The following is a 23,167-nucleotide window of genomic DNA, read 5'->3' as shown; positions in this document are numbered from 1 at the left end:
TATCATATTTTGTTTTAGGCAGGAAATGCCCTATACAGTAAAAAGTATGCACATGCCTTAGTATGCCTCATTGGGGAACTCATTACTATGAATATTTTTTACTATGATTATTTTTGAAAGATGAAGCTTCCAGATGCCATTGTTATTAAAAGCTGTAAAAGGATTGCATGCAGGGAAATGCCTTTTTTTAAAAAACAAAAAACCAGTAGTGCTAAATCAACAGTTACACCCTGAGGCAAAATATATAGCCTGAAAATAACTTACACTGTTTTATTAGACCTTAATTCCGCATGATGTGTTTAGGATTAAGGCAAGGCATTCATTATTACATCTTGTCCCTTCATGACGTCTGTCCTCAGGACCAATTAGATTACATATATCAATAGGATTACAAACAATGTTATTTATTTAGGTCTGACTTATTCTACCCCAATAAAAAAAGATGAAAATAATCTCATGAAATTAATGCAGGCTCCGCTTCCTGCTTTTCATATCTGAAGGCCTGTGTTTACTTTATTTTGCATTTCTTTCGTTATCAATATATTTTCTATGGATGGAACTGCAGGTTGAACAGTGGTGTGTCTCAAATACTTTTGACTTCCTGGCTTTGGAGTCTAGTGAGCTTAGATTGTGAGAAAACTACAAATTTAAGAAAGGTTCACAAACACAGCTCCAATTTTACAAACTAGGATGTAACACAGTGTTGACTCCAAGTTTTGGGGGACCCTTGGACAAAGATGCTTGAGTAGCCCCATCTCCTCCTCCTCCATGCTACGGCTTCTGCCCAATTGCTTGTCTTCTCTTGCTGGGCCAAATCAGAGGCACTGTCTGGAGGGAGAAGTCAAGGCAAGTAGAGATCGCTGCTCTTTACGCTTGCTCCTGTCATTGCTCTCTCACTCGTAGAGGAGAGGGAACCACAGCAAAAAGCAGGGGTAACAAGGCCAGGGGACTCTGGGTGTTAACAGTGCTCCCACTGTGGAAGTGTGGGCCTTGGGAGATGCTTGAGAACGCCGACTTCTGTCACTGAATGTCTGGAGCAGGAATGAGATCACGGCTGCTGTTCCCACGCCCAAACCTCTGCATATTCAACAGCCTACATGCATGCTACTTGTTAATACATCAGGCTCTGCATGTGCAGTCAAAGACATTGTCTTCTGCAGACTGTTCAATTAAATTGAGACAGCCTACATATCTTCAATTTGCAGGTTTGGGAGGTCTTTCCATACCCTTAGCTAAATATGAAAAGAGCCTACATATGCTGTACGCTGGGGTTGGGCCAACAGCTCAGTTCCACTCCCTGGTCATTGTCAAACCTTTGTCAACTGTGGCTTCTATCAGAGTTGTATCCAGCTATGTCAGTAGATCCTTTGAAATTAATGGACATGACTAAAGTCTATTGATTTCAGTGGGTCTACTCTGAATACATCTTAGTTGGATACAACCCTCCATCATTTTTCCAAAATGAAGATCAGTTTGCTGCATTTCCACATCAGCCTGCACTTTTTAAAAAAAAATCCTCACAAAAAATCAGCCAGCATTTTAGGATACATTTCTTCTAATGTACACATTTTTGCTTGCAACTCTGGCTTACAGATACATTTATTTGCAAGTAATTTGCATAGCTGCCAAGTTATCCCTTTTTTACAGGGATTTTCCCTTATGCTGAATAGGCTTCCTCGCGAGAAAAGGGAAAACTTGGCAGCTATGGTAATTTGCCCTATTGGCATACATTTTTGGTATATATTCACTAATATGCACATTTTGTATGTGTTTTCCCATAGTGTGTTTTGTCTTTTCCTTCGTGCATAAAAAACCAAACTAGAAATAAATAACAAATATGGAGATAAGGGCTTTATAACTTCCTCTTTGTTCATGCTTAAGACTGTAGAAATCACATTGCCCATTTAGAAGTGCTGACTGCACTCAGTGAAGTTATTCATTAAGTTCACGTCTGTTGACATTAGCAGCTGCAGTACTGACTGTCAAGTGTTTCCAAATATGACAGAAAGAACGAGGGCTTATAGCTATTTAATGAACAGTGTAAGATCTTTGATGTAGGCAGGGACTTTCTCTTCCTGCATTTGCACATTGCCTAGCACAATGGGAGCCTTGTGGCATGCTAAATGCATGCTACCATGCATATACTGGGAGGCTAGCTAATCCACCAATTGCCCTCTCATGGATTAGCCTACAGATTGCCGTGCATAAGGAGCTGGTGAAAGCGAAAGATGTTTGCAAAGCAAACAGCTGCAGATGGCTTGGGAAAACACACAAAAACCCATGGGGTTTGAGAAAAGCCTGAGTTTGCTGAGAGAGAGCTGAAAGCAAGGAGATAACATTAGAAAGTGGAAATGATGAGGCTGTGAACATCGCTTGACAGAGTTGCTTCTATGCTTTTCCATGGTCAGCTTAAGCAACAACCATCCAGTTTGTTCCTGGTGTACATCAATAACATATTTTCAACTTCCTAGGTGGGTGAAATAACGGAATAAAAATATATGAAATTGGAAATGGAGTTAGATCATTCTTTGCACAGCTAATTCTTAACTCTATCAGGTAGTCAGTAGCGGTTGGCAGGGGAGGGTGGGGGCACTTACCTGACCTCCAATCACTGCTGCTGTGGCACTTACCCTCATGAGCTGGTGGGGAGGTCATTGTGGTGCAAACATATTGGCAGAACCTATCTGACGCTTCTGCCTGTGTGTTCACACCACCCAACTGTCCCCATTATCTCAACCCTCCCTTGTCCTTAAGTGCAAGGACACTGGTCTTGGGAGGTCAGGTAATCACCGTGGACCCTTGACTGCTACTGTATGTAGTAACTTAGGTTTTAAGGCACTTAAGGCCAGTATAGTTGCTTCCTACTGTGTTTGTTTGGGATCTCAGTCAGGTTGCTTTGTTGACTATTTCCTTTACATCAGTTTGCACAAGCCACCTCAGGTCACCGCCAACTACAGAGGCTGCCACCCTCTGCCTCCTCTGAGTGCAAAAGCTTTTATGTTCCATGGGGCTCTTCTGAATGAATGGGAGCAGGCGAGGCCCAGATTTCTTGCCACGAGCTCACAAAGGCCTGCCCTCTCAGGTTCAAATCTTCGGTAAACATCTCGCCGCACTTCTAAAAGTTTGGATTTTGCCTGGAATTTGAAATAACAGGAAAGAGAAATATACAGCCTTTCAGTGCTTGAAATGGCAAATGTGTCATGTGGGTAAGAAAGGTATGTCTGGAAGTATCATATAGCTGCTAGCCTGGATAAAGAGGAGCTTTGTACCATCAGTTGAAGCATCTTGAGTAAGGAAGACCAAAACACGGATTTATAGCTAGGGCAGAACTGGTTAAGTGCGATGGAGACGAGACTCCAGACAGCACAAGAAAAGCTTTTACTCCCCTCCCCCCACCATGAGTTTGCTGTTCCTAAAATTTTGCAACAAAACTTTTCTGTATGAAAGTAGACGCACGGTCTCTCCCCCAACCTGACCTTGTCTCTTGCTTCAGACTAAATAGTGAGCTTGGGAAGCTCTTTCGGACTCAAGTTCATGCAGTGGTCAAATCAATTTTTGCTTGGAAAACCATGGTTACTTGTTATGTTCCTCAGATCCACAAACTGTAGTACCGGTAAGTTATCACAGAAACACAACAGTGCTTTCTTTAGATAAGAGACCTAATACCTCTTTGTAACAAATATATAAGTATAAAGGAAGGAAGCAGACCTTGAAGCGGGCAGCAGTGTCATTCTTCCTGTACCAGGTTTCCAAAGAGAACCCCTAAGGCATTTTACATCCAGCCAACTCACATCCCAGTTGAAACTGCAAACTGCTTCCAGTCTGCTTTTATGTCCCTCCCCTGAGCTGTAGGATGCCACTTTTCTTTTTTTAAAAAAACCAGTAAAGGGGGATTATCCAACCATCCTGCAACATTATTTCACACCAGCCCCTAATGAGCCCACTGAAGAATTATCAACTAATCATCTTTATTACCAAATAATCAGCTTAACCAAGGGTAGTCTAGCCTGCAACTATCCATACCTAATCACTACTGACAGAGAGATCAGTTGCCTTCTGTTCAGCTAGAATGAATTTTTAGTTGAAGCTTTAAGTGAACTATTAAGGGTTTTCCGGTTTTCTAATGCAATCCTCTACATGCCTACTCAGAGGTAATCCCCACTGATTTCAATGGGACTTACTCCCAGGCATGTATGTATAGGATTCCAGCCTTAGTCTGTCCTCGCTTAAGCTGTGAATCCACAAAACTTTCTCTACACTGCTCTATTCCCAGCCAAACCCTGAAATGCTTCTTCAGATTTAAATATTAGTGAGGAGAATGGGTGAAATTCCCAGGTCCATTCATGTCAACCCCTATTTTCTCCCCAGAAACAATTCAACACATTCAGGTACTAATTACATCAAGGAGTTGGCTATGCAGAAGAGACCATGAAGTACTAGTTGTGAATATATGCTGCTGATACAGGATGCTGCCTGACAGACAATTTAACCTTGATTCCACTGAATATTTTATGTTATTTTTGCTACCTATTTACACTCATACCCTGCAAAAGCCCTTAAACAAGGTTGCTTGAAAAAGTAGCCAAAAAGCTGCTCTGAACTTTGAGAAATGTTAGATTTCAGAAAAATTTATTAGCTGTTTTTTTTCCTCCTGTCTCTGGAGCCACTGCCAGTGGAAGCAAAACCCAGACATTTGGTGCTCAGTGCCCCTGCATGACAGGCTAATCTCATCAGTGGTGTCAAGTTTCAAGTCAGTGACCTCAGAAAGAAGACATTTGACAAACTGAGCAGTTCACATTATTATGAAATGTCGTTTTAGAATCCAGAGTGCTCAGCTTAAGAACAGTGGTGCCCATTCAGTTTTCTTCTCTTGTGGCCCTCCAGGTATTGTTGATCTACAAACATCTGTAACCATTGGCCATGCTGGCTGCGGCTGATGGGAGCTGGAGTCCAGCAATGTCTGGAGGGCCATAAATTCCCAATCCCTGCCATGAAGACTGTGGAAGATAATAATATGCACATATTTGCAATAGGCAACTCTTTAAAAGGTTCAAAGGGTTGGCTTGGAAGACTCAAATTTTCAGGAGTTGAGCTTTAAAAAGAGGCCTGAACTAGCTTGAACATAGTCCATGGCAGTACAAGTTTCCTTTGGAGATTTTTGACATGTCAGACTGTCAAATATAGCCCCAAAATTGCTTCTCTTGCAGAACAGAAGACCCAAAATGAAGTATTATGCTGATATTGTTCTAAATTTGTGGAGGTTTGGACAGGAGAAAGTGAATGAGCCAGAGTGACTGCTTAAAGCTAGTCATGTCTGCTAGCCAGGAATGCATAGCTGCCAACTCCCGGATTGAAAAATCCGGGATCAGTAGCGGCGCGGCACCGGAAGTAGCTTCTACGCATGTCCGGACATGCGCAGAAGCAACTTCTGGTGCCGGCGCTGCCTGATTTCTGGTGCCCAGACATGGGCAGAGCGGCACCGGAAGTTGCTTCTACGCATGTCCAGACACGCGCAGTAGTGACTTCCGGTGCTGGGCTGCCCGTGTCTGCATGTCTGGCCGCCGGCAGGAGCTGCATTCCAAATCCGGGGGATTTACGGGATATAAATCCATTCGGGATAACAGCGGGAAACGGTAACAAAATGTGGGGGTTTCCCGCGAAAGACGGAAGACTTGGCATCTATGCAGGAATGGCTTTTACCTTCTTCTATTTATTTCACCAATAAGCTCAAGGGCAGAAAACAAAGACTGGGGAGACAACAAATACAGTCAATCTCAACTGTCTTCAATTGCTTGGTCATCTAGGCTTAAAACTCTTCATGATCCAGGGGAGATTCTAAAAGCCCAACCGCTCAATGTGTCTTCGGCTACAAAACCTGAAACTGTTTCTCCCAGATCTCTCTTCTCAGCTTGGCTCTTGCAGAACACAACAAGAACAAACGTTCCGTGACTAATTATCAGGTATGGCATTCTGTTAATGGAACCCAACAGATGGAACCTAAATGTTACCAGAGGACTGCGTGGGGCATATCCTCCAATTTAAGATCCCCCTTTCCTTTAAAGCCGCATTTGTCGTGGTTTAGTCGTTTAGTCATGTCCGACTCTTCGTGATCCCATACAGATGAACAAAAGGGCTAAACGGCTGAAAATGATGTAGCAAAATTTAGTGAACACCTTACATTCATATATCATGCATATATAATTATTTTACTCTCAAAAGATAAGATAAATCTAATCAGTGTTAGATTAGGTCACATCTAGAAGGGAGGGGCCCTACCCATTTGCCTTCTCTCAGCAAGCTCCTTTGATGATTTGCTCATTGCATTTGCCCCATCACCCAGAGCTTACCAGAGGAAACTAGCCTGGCTTAATTAGCTATTAACACTTAGATCCAGAGATTAGAGTAGTCTAGCACTCAGCTAAACACTGCAAGCCTTGATTAAATTCTAACACTTACTGAATCCAGGAATTTAGAAGAATCTGGCACACACAAACTTATAACAATATTTATGTGCCAAGGCAATTGCTTGACTCCTGCCTTTCCCATTCACTGTATAGACCCCTTCAAATATTACCTTGTGTGGGAGCAAAGCATATAGAAAGCTGCTAAGGGCCTACAACTCTGCTCCTGCCCTGATAACACGTGGCTCATATGGCTCCATTGATGTGGGAAGCCTCTCGGGCACCCGGAGCGGGAAACATAACGCGCCCCTGGGGGCGGGGCGTTGCTATGTAGCACGCATGCGCAGCATCGCTACGTACAATGAATGCATCACTATGTAAGACGCATGTGTTGCTACATAGCGACACTGCGCATGCACACTACATAGCGGGGGCCGGCGCCACCGCTCGTGCTGCCCCCCCAAAACAAGGAGCTGGGAGCGGCCCGCTCCCCCCGCTCCCACTTTGCTACACCCCTGTCTGGCTCCTGCTCCTACTCTCCAATCCCAGGTGGGATTCAGTGTTGCACTGTTACAAATGTTCTGACTGAGAAGCCATATCACCTTGCCAGTCGGAACATTTTCCCCCTCCCTTTCTCCTCCCACCACTGCTCTGAGGGCTCTCTTGACCTCTCCAAAACCAATTTCAGGGACGCTGCACATGGGGGAATGCCCCATTCTGCATATCATATTGTTTACATTTCACCAATATCACGCTATTGCCAGATTTGTTTAAAATTGTATAAGTATCACTAGGCAAAATGCCAACACAATGCACCTGGGCAATGAATAGATTACACTCCCCACCCCACCCCACTACGTCAATTCATTCTGCAGTACTGAATAAAGTTACACCAGCACCTTGATCCCACAAAGAACATTACGACCCAATGTGAAATTGAAAAAATAATACTTGGGAGTCTGTGTGGCAGACACAGTGACAACATAAATGACCACTATAAAAAATAATAATCATACTCAGTATTTCACGCCACCGATGAAGCTGTAATCCCTGTTATGCAACCTCTTTTATTGGGCTTTCAAAACCACAGCACGCCGGCTCAACAATGTAAAAGCCACATGGTAAAAGTTCTGTTTTGGTTGTGTTACTAATGTCAGACTCATACTTTTCCAAGAACAATGCAGCCAAGAAGAAAACAGAAAGCAATTGGAATGCACCACGGTGAGATATGCCAAACCAAAGCATTGAGAGCACCAAAGGCCTGAAACTGCATCCCCCCCTTTTTATATATGGGAGATATTTTTTTATATAAAAATAAAGAAACAAAACACCTCATATCAATGATCTCAGAAGGTTATGAAAAGTGTAATATCTACCTAATGGGATCAGACAAGAATAATCTTTCCCATTATTTTTAAGAGCTTGGAAGAAAAGTGTGATGAGGGTTAAGAAACCAAAGTTGGCTATTTGAATAGAGGTCATATTTTGTGTGGACAGCTGAAGAGTAATCCATCATTCTCTCCTTAGCCTGCCAGTCGTTTGAGCCATGTTCCCCAGAGTCCTCCAGAATAAGCATCTAGAAGAGGACCGATGTCAAGCCATTTTTAATAGCTTTTTCAAACTTGCATGTTCAATATGCAAATGCAACCAAGCAGTGGGAAAACAACATTAGGCTATCCACATGCGAGACCCCTACATGCAAGTATGTCAGAGTGTTAAGCTGAAATAATACGTTGCTGGACTTCCATTGGCAATGAGGCAGATACTGCAGGGCAAGGGGAGCCTTGCATAATGGTTTGTTTCCAGCATAAATCTAAGGGGAAGAAAAATCTCTTTTCAAAAATGATACATGTGGAAAATGAGACAATCTGCAGTCAGCTAAACTAGAATCTTTTTTTATTTATTTAAGTAATTAGTTCTTAGAGCAAGTGTTTGAAAGTGGTCATTTTGTTCGTGTAAAAACTTTCATTTTTACTACTACTCTTGGGATAAGATGAAATTGAGTATTTTTTTTACTGAATTAGTACTCCCCCACCGAAAAGGACTAGAGTTATGAGTCATCCAGCATAACAGATTTGTTCCAAAATTGCCATGTGGCCAAGTAGCTCAGTATAGCCTTTTTATACTCGAAGACACTGGCTTTCAGAAGAAATTTGGACACAACACAAAAAAGAAACATACAGCATTGAAGCACTTAAATAAAATATTGTGCCTTTCCCCTCCACTGCAAAGTCAGGTGAGGCATGTGGCACAAGGTGACAGATTAGGCTCCCATGGGCATGCCTGCTTGCCACTGCCACCAACACCATGGCTGTCAGCCAACCGCCACCCAATCACCTGTTGCCTCCACTGCTTGTGTGCTTACTATGGAACACCACCACTGCTGCTGCTGCTGCAGGGATGCAGTCAGCTGTGGTCCTAAAGAAATCTCCAGATCCAATACTCCCCAGTCCGAGGAAGGGGCCCTTCCTCAAAGGGAAACATTGTGGTCAAGGCGGTAACAGAGAACACCTGTATCACCACCAAAGCATCACCACCTGCAGGAAAGACAGGTTAGCAGTCTAATGCACTTTACTAAATTATTTAAGCTTAATAGATGCTGTTAAACTTTACACAGTATTTCCCACCATTGTGGTATAGAGTGGTGAGAAGACGCATTGCCTTGCCCCTGCAACAGAGGGGGCCTGGGGTATGCCGACATCACCGTGGCATTATTATTATTATTATTATTATTATTATTATTATTATTATTATTAATACCCTGCCCATCTGGCTGGGTTTCCCCCGCCACTCTGGGCAGCTTCCAACAAAATACGTTAAAATATCACAGAATAAAAACTTCCCAAAACAGGGCTGCCTTTAGGTGTTTTCTAAATGTCACGTATTTGTTTATCTCCTGGACCTCCGATGGGAGGGTGTTCCACAGGGCGGGCGCTACTACCGAGAAGGCCCTCTGCCTGGTTCCCTGTAGCTTTGCTTCTCGCAGTGAGGGAACCGGCATTCACATGTGGGCGGTTGGGGTTGGCATGCCCCATGGCATGCATGCCCCGCCGCATAGAACTTGGTTGGGCCCGGCCGCTTCGTTGAAAATTTGTGGGTGCCTGGGGCTCCATGGCCCTGCACAGGTGGCGCCTATGGAGGTGAGGATGACACAGCAGGGATGCACAGCTGGAAGGAGGATGACTGAGGGAGAGGCAGCAGGGAATGGAGTAGGTGGGGGGAAGAAGAAGAAGAGTTTGGATTTGATATCCCACTTTATCACTACCCGAAGGAGTCTCAAAGCGGCTAACAATCTCCTTTCCCCTCCTCCCCCACAACAGACACCCTGTGAGGTGAGTGGGGCTGAGAGACTTCAGAGAAGTGTGACTAGCCCAAGGTCACCCAGTAGCTGCATGTGGAGGAGCGGAGACGCAAACCCGGTTCCGCAGATTACAAGTCTACTGCTTGTTCACAGAGGCCATGATAAGACATGAGATAGGGCACAGGGGAGCAACTAATTTTTTATGTTTGCTGGGTCCAAGCCTTTCAAGTTGGTTAAAACTCAAACAGTCCACATGAAACAGAGCTGATAGAAATAAATATATTTTTCATGGACATAGAAACATCATTTTATTATTTCATTCAACACATATCTTTCCCATTATGCTCTCCACACCAGCAAAGCATTTTTAATACGGCTTTCATACTGCCTCCCCCCCAAAAAAATCATTGCTAAAATCTATTGTCACTCTTAGAAGGCTTGAGCGTACCTTAAAAACAAAGAAAGTGATCCACCAGTCCTTGATGGCACATCAATTAATTATTATTTTGAAAATTGGATTTTTTTATTGTTATTTGTCTTCTAATATTACATGCTGTGTAAAATTCTGGCTGAATCTTGTTTGGTAGCTTTTGTTTAAGGTAGGCCCGAGGTATGGAAAATCCAAGTTCAAATGTTCTTGGCAATCATTGCAGCAGTCAGCTTCTTTGGGATATGTATTTCTCCACTGATAAATAAAACTAATTATTTCAGTGTGTTTTATGAAGGTGCACAGTGTGCTCCTTTGAGCGTCCACTCTCAAGGATATATTGTACTTGGATTTTCCCCCATTTTTGCTGCAATACCAGTTTAAGGAAAATACAGGAGAGAGAGAGAAAACAAAGTTCTTTCATTCAGGTAACCAATGGGCAGTTGGCTTAATATGCAGCAATAATATACTGGTAGCTGCTTAATTTTTGGCAGCCATCCTACTCTCAGCATGAACTTATATACTGGGTGGTTCTAATGGTGCGTTGCTTCATGACCACTGGCAACATGTGGTTTTCAGTTCTCCCAAGGAAAGAACTGGTCAAACTGTACAAATTCTTCAAAACTTAGTTTTGCAGTGTGGTAGTACCAGTTTGTTTGATTTGTGTGTTGCAGCGTTAAGGAGGACAGTAGTTGGTAAAGTACTGATTAAAAATATTTATTTATTCATTCATTCATTTATTCATTCATTCGCCACCCATCTGGTTGAGTTTCCCCAGCCAAAGTATGGTATGTAGATTAGCTCTGACTGTGTGCCCTACCCCCCACTAAATGGCATTGCATTTGAGATGCTTTGAGAAGATGATCTAAAAGTTCTCAGTGGTATTTGACCCATAATAGCTCATGCATTCATGCAATTTTACTTCATAGGTAGATAGATGGTAGGTAGATAGAGATTCCTATAACATCATTTACAAAAGAAAACCATAACAATCGTGCCATATGAGGAAAATGGAAAATAGAGCAAAAAGCAGCAATCTGGGTAATATCTGTCTGCCAATTATTTTAGCTAACATCCTATAGGACACTTAACATCGTCATATGTTGTTGTTGTTTAATCGTTTAGTCATGTCCGACTCTTCATGACCCCATGGACAAGAGCTCGCCGGGCACTCCTGTCATCATCATATACCACATAACAAATGTCATTAAAATACTTGATATCTCTGAAGATTTTTTTAAAAAGGAAAGAGGGAGCAATTTTTTTCTTTCTACAATATTCAATAAGTGGATTCCAACTTACTGTAAAATTACCTTGTCGTTGCCTTTTTTCCTTTTTGTCACAATTACTTACCAGAATTTCCCATCCATTCGCTTACTTTTTGTTTGATTTAGAAATACCACTTCCCGGCATATAATAGCAGCCTGCTGCTATCATGTTCATGAGACTAATTCTTATGTTCTCTCCTTATTAAACCTTGGAATTCATTATTTGATGCAGAAGTCATTAAGTGTCCCTTACACACAGGTTCTCAATTTTGGTTTTCAACATTTTTAATACATGTGCACGACATCTGGAACATTGTGTCCTAGGTTACCTTCAGACTGCCACTATTTTGCAGGAGGGATTCAATCAGAAAATTTGGATTTGCTCAACTAAAGAGAATTGAAGCACTCGTTGTACAATATGATAAGGGAGGTGGCCGGAAAATGCACTAGAGTAGTATAACAAATGCACAACCCTAACACAAACCAATCATGATGTATGCTCAGTAAAACAGTGGGTTGTATAATTTTTGTGCAAACCCTTTGCAAAGAAATCAGGATGAATGTTCAATAAGTACGTCATTTGGAGGTGACATGCGTCTTCAATCACACACTGTTTGGAATAAGGTGAAGTTCCATCATTGTGGGTGTTCAAGCATTCAAATTGGTATTGATGCTTACAATGGGGGAGACAGAGAGATGGAAGATTTTCAGCTAAAACCATTGGCTTCAAATGAGTAAACCAACCAAAGGATTTGGAAATCACTGAGCTATGCACACAAAGTAACTGCCTTGAAAATGGTTGCATATTTATATCGTTTTCTGGAAATGTGACAGCTGATGGCAAAAATGCCAGCAATATTATTGTCTGTAGTCTCATATGAAGAAATGAGACCCTAACAAAGAGACACCCTTTTCTAACCACCACGGGGATATATTTATTTGCAGCTGGAATGATAATTATATATGTGGTTGATATACACTGAAATTTGGTTCCTCCTTTAACCTTAAAAAAGGGCAATCCTTACCACCAAATCTGTTATTACCAGTGCTGTTTTCTTTTTCTTGTAACACATAGATGACTGCCAGCTTGCCAACGCAGCAAAGTTACAACAGGCACCTGTTTTGCAGGGAATAAGAACATGAGAAAGACTTGCGGAATAAGGACAAGGGCTCCTATAGGACACCATCCTGTTGCCCATGGAGGCCAGTTGGGAGCATATAGGAAGACCACATGTGGGGCATGAACACAGGAGCCCCATTAGTTGTTTGCCCCCGCCCCTTAATTGGTATTCAGATGTACGTTGCTTCTGAGCATGGAGTTTTCACGTACCTTTCGTAGCTGATGGCAATTGAAGATGGAGCTATCCTCCATGAATTTTGCCTAATCTTCCTTTAATACTAACTAAACCAAGAGGCATCAGCACATCTTGTTGCAGCACATTCCAGAAGTTAATTATACATTGTGTGAAATAATGAGTTGCACGTGTGAGCGAGCAATCACAGATCAAATGGCCCACTAAAAGTAATGATAGTATCCAACTCTCATTATGGGGATGAGGGAAGTGAACTCTGGTCGAATGCCAAATAGATGTTACTTAGTGCCTGTGGCGTTTGCCCATTCTTTGGGGGATACGTTTGTATTGGGGGAGATAAAGCATTAATAGGTTGACCAATAAGAAAGCCTGGGGCCGGAGCCTACCTGATTTTGAGGCTCAGCCCAGAGGTTTCGACAATTAGTTCGGTTGGTTCTTTGGCGGCAGCGGGAAGATAGAGGAGTCAGAGTGAGTTAGAGACAGGGACAAGGCTGAGAGGGAATAGAGTGACAGCGTTTCGAATATATTTTAAAACTTGTTTGTGTTTGAAATAAACTTTAATCCTCATTGTTAACTCTACCTGATTGAGACTCAGTACTTCACTGGAGAGCCCTGGGTTTTTTCCCACAAAATTGGTGACAGCGGAAGAATAAAGTAGTGGTGTACAGGTCAATAGTCCAGGAAACAACCGGGGGCTCTGTATGAACGCCACAGTGCCTCACAATGATGCAGACTACTACTACTACTACAACAACAACAACAACTACTACTACTACTACTACTACTACTACTACTACTACTATTATTATTATATTGTTCATACCCTGCCCATCTGGCTGGGTTTCCCCAGCCTCTCTGGGCAGCTTCCAGCAAAATATAAAAAAATAATATAATGTCAGACATTAAAAATTTCCTTGAGCAGGGCAGCCTTCAGATGTTTTGTGGAATTCTTCATCTCCTTTCAATGAGGGAAGTTGTGGAATTCTTCATCTCCTTTCAATGAGGGATCCATTGCCAGCAGGAAAACCCAGGAAGAATTGAAAACTATGATCTGCTAGCTTCTTGGTGGCAATGGAAACCATGTTCAGAAGCATCCATTGCTGCTGGAACCTTAATGATGAGGCCTGTGCCATTATCAGTCCTTCTCTACGCTGGCTTTACTATGCAACATTCACACAAAGAAAATAAGCTTGGGAAGACATAGTGGCAAGAGCCAAGGACTGGCAGACAGCTCCTTGGTCTTGGTCTTCCCAAGTACTCTTGAAGAACTCTCTGGAAACCATTGAGCTTTCCCCAAGAGTTCTCTAGGAAAGGTTTCTATTCTTTAACGATTCAACATCCTTATGGTTGTAATGCTCTTAACATGGACATTCCCACCTCCCACTAGACGAAGGTATGGGAAAAACACCAAAACCTCTTTAGTGCTGCTACCAGTCTCCATCAAGAGACATTACTTTCATAATGTAGTGTGTGAAATGGGCCCTAAGAAGCAGTGTGTAGAGCAGAGAAAGAACCAGCAATAAAATACAGAATCTTCCACCTTGTGAATAGTTACCTTGATCTGGACCGGTCCCTAAACAAAACAAGATGAAGCAAATTAAAACAACTTGAAGTATTATCAGATACTCCTTTCAGATGTTCCTCCATGCAAGACTAGTACAAGAAGTTCTTCTACCAAGCTACCACATGAGTGTCTGGTGTGGCAGACAGTCAACAGTTCATATGCAGAAGTTACGTCTGATTACCACTATTCTGTCCATTTTTTTAAGGAAACTGCTTTCAGCAATGCTGAATTTGCTACAAAGACAGCCGCAGAGGAAACCTAACCAAATCTCTCCGTGCAGCAACTTGAGATGATCACAGGGTACTGATCTGCCTTTGAGAAATAAGGAAAACCACACAGAGCACAGAGCCAAATCAAAATCAAAATTAGAAGGAAGAACCTGCATGTGTGTAATCCACTGCATTTTTAGACTGCCTCGGATGGAAAACTTCCCACCGGCCTAACAAGGGCGCAGATAAACAAGGCTATCTCAGGAACTTCCAGGAGCAGTAGGACAGCTGCAGGAAGGGTGCTAGAGGGTAAACATAGTCTCCAGAGTGTCACTGATCTGATTTGTAACTGAAGCTCAAGCAATTGAACTATAAATGCCAACCCTCCACTCTTTGTTCCCTTGACAGTTAAATATGTGGTCTTGAACTACAGCAGATAAATAAAATAATAAATACAGAATCTTTCGTTTTTGTGTATTGCCCTGTAAAATCAATATGCAATCTCAGGCAGCTTGATAGCTTCCCCAGCTTGACAATCCAGAGAATCAAAGCCACTGGAATTAAAGCAGATGAAATACTCATAACTAACATCATTAAGTAAATATGACTCCATCAACACACCAGGGACATGGAGCAGCTAAAAACTGAACTGCTGCTTCCAATCTGTTTCTCAATCATTTAAACAGATTGAAACGTGTTGCAGCTGTGCTTCTCCTGCGAGACGCTACAATAATTTCTGCTACCATGAGTCACACAATCATACTTCATGACTCTGTGACTATCTTATGTGCCTCAAGCCTTTGGAGGAAATTGCCAAAGCTAATCAAACAATGAAATGAAAAAGTTGAATCTTTCCAATTTCAAGCAAGGATACCAAGCATCAATCACATATTAATATCCACATTCTGCTGAGTGCCAGCTGGTACAGAAGTGAGAAGAATCAAAGCTACTGTAATAAATTGACAATGACACTTGAGCAGACCTTTTTGGAATTAAATGAAATCTGCTGACTGCTCAACCACTGTGGTTGTATTTGTTGTGTATTAATACCAAAATCTATTTTAATGGAGCAAATGACTTAATACTGCATGAACAAATATAGGAGGCTACATTTGCATTTACTATCTCAGGACAATTTTGCATCAGGCTAATATCCTCAGCATAAGACAGAGCAGGAAGCGGCTGAGGATTTCAGGAGATTGTTGTGGAATGAGCCAAGATGACGTTCTGTTAATACTTTGAGTATCCATGCTCTCCTTTTTATATTCAAAGTATGGTGTTCCACTCCATTGGGTGTGTCTCTACCAACCTACACTCAAAATCAGACATCACAAGGAGGCCATTTTTGGTGGATCAATGAGATTGCTATTGAGTTGTTGTAAGGATTTAATTGGTGAGGAGAACTAAGTAAAACACACTGAACTCATTGGAGGAAAGGTAGGATATAAATGTAAAAATGTGAAATAAAATATATACAGTGGAACCTCGAGTTGCGGACATAATCCGTCCCGGAGGCACGCCTGCAACTCAAAGTGTTCGCATCCAGAAGTGCTGCGTCTGTGATTTAGTGCTTCTACGCCTGCGCGAGCGGCGAAACCCGGAAGTAACCTGTTCCGGTACTTCCAGGTTGCCGCAGGATGCAAGACGAAAACATGCAGCCTGAAGCGGACGCAACATGAGGTATGACTGTATATGCAAATAATTAGAGATTACTAATTTGACCTTCAACAAAAGAACAAGTGGACAAACTCTGGAAGTTTGCCTTGATAGCTAAAACAACTCACTATGAAAGGAAAGAGACAGTGACAAGTGATAATTTCATACGAACTGGAAAACAGAATATTGTAAAAAATGATTTACTATATCTAAATATACTATCTTGCTTTTCAAGGTTTTGAAAAGTTACTTTTATGGGCGTAAACTTTACTGCTGACCACAGCGCTGTAATAAATGCTTCTTTATTATATTAGGCCCCTGTGGATGTGGCAATGTCACTTTCAAATATTGAGGCGGAGGGGTGTCAGCAGCCACATGTAAGCATCGCTCAGCCTCTAGTCCTAGCTGAAACCTCAGCATCACATGATTCCCACTGTGTAAGAGGGATAACTAGGACCTTACTTGCTTCCCCCACTCCCTTCTTGTGTCCAAGCAATCAAGGAGTCTGTCCAATGCAGAGAAGCTCCCCACATTGGCTTGTCATGCCTAGAGCAAGCTCCACCTCCAATACGCAGAAGACGGCAAGAGGGACACACTGGAGGTGCACAACCCCCCCTCTCTCCCCCTCACATGACTGAGCTGAATACCTGGATGGGCTTCTGAACACTGAAAATTCTGAAGCTTCCCCAGAGGATGCTGGAGGAGATTTGAGGCAGACAAACTGGGGCTCTGGCTGCCTTTCTCTATGTTTGGTGAGGTGGAGCCACAGCCTGGGATCTGTCTGGCACAGATTCACTCCCTCAAATAGCCAAGCTAGCTCCCTGGTGAGGTAATGACGCTCTAAGTTTGTATGGGCCATTCTGGTAAGAAAGGAAGTGGCTCTGTGCCAAACAGATTCCAAGGCTGTGGCTATGGGAAGAAGCAGGACTCTCTTGAGATGCTAATGTCCATCGTAGGCTCAGGTTGTATATATGTGCAAATAAACCATGTATCATAAAGACATCATAGTCTACATTGTCCTTTATTCGAAAGGAAACATGAAACCTGGGTAAGCGCCTGAACTCCTGGAATCTCACACTCCCCGTGGTTTGGGATGGTGTGCAAGAAAATTATCTTTCCTTTAGCAGCTAAATGTCTGTAATCTACAGAAATGCTTGTATTAAGAGAAACCAAAGTGTCACAAAACAGAGTCATTATGTACTGTCTGGCTGTAAATTTTGGATTGTTTTTCCTGTGAACGAACATCCCTGTCTATGTATTTTTTATTGTCCCTAGGGATTCAGAGATGGGAGAAATAGGAACAATTTGCACGTCGTTATCTTCTTGGCAAGCTTTAACGATGACAGTCTAAGAAAATTGCAGCATTCTGCTCCTTTTCCCTCCTTCTACTATTATTTGATGCAAATGACAGGCCGCCAAGTCAGTGACTTGCTCCTGCATGTGAGCAATGCAGCTGTTTTGTGATAACACCACACACACACACACACACACATTTGATCAGCTTCCTTTCTTACTCAAACTTGACATTTTTAATTTTAGAGTGTTACGTAACAAAATAACAACACAAAAAAAATTCAGGGGGTAGATGCGACTAGCCACCATTGGCCCCTAACAATCAAGTGAGTCACCAAACACCTCTTAAAACACTGGATTTTTATGGAGGTTGGCCAACCCTTACCCACAGTAAAATATTTGAAGCATACTAATTGTGCTGTGCTATTCCTTTGGAATGGTTGGCACAGTGACTTTATTTCCAGCTGACAATTGAACACTGACAGTCTCCACAGTGGGCAGTGATATCAACTTCTGAGTATCCAGCTGCCTCTGGTAGAGAAAATGTGGTAGCCAGGGAGGTCCATAGTCTGGGTGTGGTGTTGCTAAAATAAGAAGGTGCCATGGGGTGATTTGAGGACATTAGAACAACAAGGCAATTTTTTTTTGTTAATACAAGCACAGAGAAAACATAACAAAGTTTCAGTGAGCTAATAGCAGAGGTTGTGCTCCCAAGGTACAGTTTTCCTTTTGATCAAAGCAGTTCCATTATGCCATACCCCGCAGCTGCCCTGAGATCCTTAGCCTGCTCAAATTATAGCCAATGATATATACCCTGACCTAGGAGCATGAGCTTTTATCAGGGGTCCAAAATTTGTATCTGGTTTTGCCGGTCAGCCATAATTTGTAATGACCTCTTCTCTCTCAAGTCTTCTGGCATACGCATGGGACTCAAGAGAAGAGGGAGGAAAAAATCTGCCTCCCACCAGGACTTTTGAGTGGTTGGAAGGAAAGAAAATTTTCCAGCACCATTGAGTGCCTTCAAAGCATGGGATGGAGTACATTGTTTACTCACTGGGCTTTGATGGCAGCTTCTGCTGCTGCTTCCAAGTGCCCGTAAATCCCAACATGGAGAAGGATGCAGAAGGGTTGTGTGTGGTTTTCTCCCACCCACCGCAAACCAAGGGAACCCTCCTTCTTACAATAGGTTGAGAACTTGGGTGAAGGAAGGGGCCCCTCGTGTCATGCTGGGATTGTGTAGGCTGCTTCAAAGAAGCAATTCACAGGTGTCAAACTCTTCCACACCTGTGGAACTCTATTAGTGGCTTGAATAAGAGAGAGAGCACACATAACATTTGCATGGGGATGCTATCAGGAATGGCCTTCCGCTTTCCATTGGTAAAACCCCAGCCATCGTACCCGCAAGTATTTGTAAAGTCTCCATGCCTCATTCCCTGTGGCTGATGATATCGGACAGCAGGAACATGGAGCCTCGCAGCACAATTTGAAGAATTCATATAATAATACTTGCAAAAAATTAGGGCTAGGATGGGAATGCTTTTTGGGGAAGCCAATTTTCCACAGCAACCTTGTGCTGTGGCAGAGATGGGAAACCTCCGGAAACTGTGGCAAAGCCTCTTGCTTGCCTGGATGGCAAATGGAGAGGTCTACATATATAAACCTCTCACAAGAATATAACCTACCATACAAATGAGGAGCTACATCCCATGTTCCAAATACTGTTGCCTCTGGTCCTTCCCACTTTTTCCTGTGTCACCACTAATCACTGGCATGTAGCCCTCAGAAAGTTCCCTATGAAGGAATGTGGCCTTCAGACTGAGAGAAGTTGCCCAGAAGTTGCTATTTTTCTAGAAAAAGAGGTGCTAGAACTCACCCTGAACGCTTCCTTTGTTCTCTTTAGAATGGCAATACACCCACCTGAGAGGTGTCAGAACCCACCTGAGAGGTGCTGGGATTGAGTTCTGGTGATTTCTGGCTGGGGGAAAATGCCCTGCCCAGACCTATGCTATGTGATCTGCCCCATATTCAAGAGAGACTAATTGGAAAGGATAAGAACAGAACCTCATCTTTGATCTCTGGCCAGATTTTTTCACCAAATCTGTTCTTTTCTTAAAGATCCTAATTACTTATACAGTGGAACCTCGGTTTATGAACACCTCGGTTTACGAATTTTCGGTGTACGAAAGCTGCGGACCCATCTGGAACAGATTAATTCACTTTCCATTACTTTCAATGGGAAACTTCGCTTCAGTTTATGAACGCTTCAGTTTATGAACAGACTTCCGGAACCAATTACACCCATGCTTCGGGTTAAGTACGCTTCAGGTTGAGTACTCCGCGGACCCATCTGGAACGGATTAATCCACTTTCCATTACTTTCAATGGGAAAGTTCGCTTCAGTTTATGAACGCTTCAGTTTATGAACAGACTTCCGGAACCAATTGTGTTCATAAACCAAGGTACCACTGTATATAGTTACAAGTGGGGACTTGTAACAAAATGTTGCTCTGTACCCCTACCCCTAGCTGGCAGCCTCCAGCCAACATTTGGCAAGGTAAGGATTTTCTTCAAGTTACTAACGTGGAATCTTCAAATGCATCTTTTAATATTTTAGGATGTTAATAATCTAAACACAATAATACTGGGATATAGTCACTGTGGTAATAAAGTAGCAGTTAATGGCACAAATTTGTGTCATGGAAACAGGAGGGAGCCAAAAGGAAACTATGCATGAGGCTATAATCCTAAACATATCATCTAGCGGCAACTCCTTGAGGAGTACCAAACCTTTCCGTTCCCTCTAGACAACATTGTAGTCTGTATGACTCCAGGTTTATCACCACCTACCACAGACTGCCTTTATTGCACTTTTCATTTCAGAGAATCACAGGATAAGCAAACCATCAGATTAAAAACAAAGTTGACTTCATGGCCTAGCTCCAAAGCCATCCAATGTTTAATGCTACCTTCAGTTTGCAGCTAACTTTACAGTTTAAAATACATTGGGGGGAAAGGGGAAATCTGGAGTATATACATTTTGATGGATCTTGTTATAGACTGAATTTGTGGGAGCTGTCAGAAACTTCCCTTCAGATATCTCCAAGCACAGCCAAAAATATGAAGTGCCAACCACATTCAGTTCTTGGGTAAACAGACTCAAGGTATGAACTTTTCTCCTGAGCCTCAAGAAGGCATATCTCCTCCAAAAGAGAACTTGTTCCTAATGTTTGGGCATATTTTCACTGAAGTGAATTACTGCTCCCCTTCTATTTGTTTCAAGGACAGATTCCTATACCAGAACCAGAACTTTCTATCGCTAGAAGCAGAGGCCTTAGCTAGCTGGTCCAAGTCATAGACATTTCAAACTCAGCCCACCTCACATTGCCTTTTACAGGACATTCAGGGTCTAATTGGATCCCAGCTGATTATTGTCAGGTTATAGTCAAGCTCTGGGGCAGTCTTGAGGTCTGGGGGAGTAGTGGCTTTTTTATTTTATTTTTTAAAAAAACCTTTATTGAATTTTTTCAGGTGTAATATTTTACCCTCTTTAGTCAAAATATCATGTTAGCCTTTATGGGGGGGGATGAGATTGGGGTTAGAATAAATGTGTGTTTGAGGTCCCGCCCAACCTTTTGAGTCTGGCTCTCGAAGATCAAACAGGGTGATCAAGTTTAGCCTGGCACAATCCCTTTTGTTAGGAGAATGGGCCTTTGCATAATGAAAGAGATGACCATGTACACTACAGAGAAACTGTTGCTGCAGAAGCTAGAGTTCCTTCTGGAAGCGGGCACATCTTTCTTCTCCCCACCCATGCCCTGGCTGATATGATCTGGTTTTCCATGAATGAAAGAGTAAAGAAATGGAACTGTGTCCAAAAGAAAGCCAGAGGCTTGACTTGCTCTCTGTGAGGAACCCAAACTATAGAATTGGTGGCACCCTAGAAACCTAATGGGGAGCAAGAGTGTTAATGCTATGAGCCTTCCATCTCTTGCTCAACCCGTATGTATGTGTGGATAAACTGTGCATCCCAGAAACATCACCTGACTCCAGTGACCTTCATTCCAAGGAATCCAAACCCAAGGTGCATGCTGAGAACCCTGAAATCTCTTGCCACTCGTAGATTGGGGTGCACATAACAATACCATGCAAAATGCTGCTGGGGAGAGAAGTGGTTCTTGTGGGAATGTTAGGGATGTGGATTAGGATATATTATTAGATAGATCCTATCCAAGCTTGTGTTAGCAAGCTTCCAATATCAGCAGAGTGACATTCCCCTTTTGTGCACAGCAAAACGTGAGTGTTAGGTTTGTTAGAACCTCTGCAACAATATCATACTTCAATATTATACTTCCTGGCAAATCCCCTTTTCCCCTCTTAAAAGAAATACATGACACAATAGTATTAAAATAAGATAGAGTTTACTCACATGACATCCTGAGTTAACAGCATAATCTCAGAAAGGCAGGCTTACGTAGAAAAGTTACAAATATGTACATCTGGAGTCTTCTCAGTAAAGTGAGGCTCCATTTGGTCTCTCTCTTGGCAGCAGGCCGAGAGGGAGAACCATCCTAACTGGAGATTCTCTGGAGATGTGTTCCCATTGAAGGAGAAATGGCTAAGAGAGAGAATGGCTGCTGGCTAGGGCCTTTTGTCTGCCAGCTAATCCATCTCATCTGCATATCTGGAGGACAGGAACTGAACTTAGTCAGGTGTCCCTCCAGGTGAGTTCCTCTTAGTGGACACTCTAGGAACTGTTGTGACTTGTCTGCCCCAGTGTTCCATCCCACAGTTCTTGATGGTTCTCCTCATCTGCTGATGGTCATAGAATCATAGAGTTGGAAGAGACCACAAGGGCAATCCAGTCCAACCCCCTGCCAAGCAGGGGGTTCTTTTCTCCGCAAAGAAAGATGATAGCTGCAGCAACCTTCTCATAATATGCTGTGCTCTTGCATTTCCCTGCCCTGGAGTTATAACTAACTCGTCCTCTATCTCTGAAGATACTGGAGGTTTCTCTGGTCCATGGCTCAGAGACACAAAGTGTGTAATCCCCAAACACTTTACTGAGAAATAAATATTTCTTTGGGGGCATGTCCAAATAAGTGCCACACACGATGGGACTTACTTCCAAATAATATATTAGGGATTCAGATATGTGTACAAAAAGATCCCTTTACTGTGTACCCAGACACTGATCTCAATAAACCCGCGGTGGCCCAGTCTGCAGCCAATGTTGGAGAAGTGAAGGTGTTGCAAAAACAACGGTGCCTCCATTTCCATCTCCAGAAAGCAAACATGTGCTCCTGGGACTATCCTATTTGTTTTTCAACATTTCAAGACATGCTTCGCAAACCTCAAATCCAAGAAGAATCTTGCCTACTTCTGTATAGTTAGAATATACAGTACTGACCACAGCAGTTGGGTTTCCCTCGCATGTGTGCAGCTGAGGAAAAAGTGATGAGCGGGGGGGGGGGGAGCTGGAATCAAAAACCTCTTCCCTTCATCCATCCATCCTTACTTGCTTCCCAAAAGCCTTGTCTTTTACATAATTGATCAGGTTTATTTGAATGAGTGTGTTTGCACAGCTTTGGCAAGCAAACATATATTTTTAATGCTCGTCTCAGGCTGGAAGGAACCGTTTATTTTAAGAATTCAGCAGCCACAAAGCCCCTTGAGATGCACTACATCCTATAGCTGTGGTATGTGCTCTGCTAAGCCTTGAGCCATATACTGTGTGC

Source organism: Zootoca vivipara, chromosome 1 (genome assembly GCF_963506605.1).
Source record: "Zootoca vivipara chromosome 1, rZooViv1.1, whole genome shotgun sequence".
Classification (NCBI taxonomy): Eukaryota; Metazoa; Chordata; class Lepidosauria; order Squamata; family Lacertidae; genus Zootoca; species Zootoca vivipara.
Note: the sequence above shows the minus strand (reverse complement) of the source record.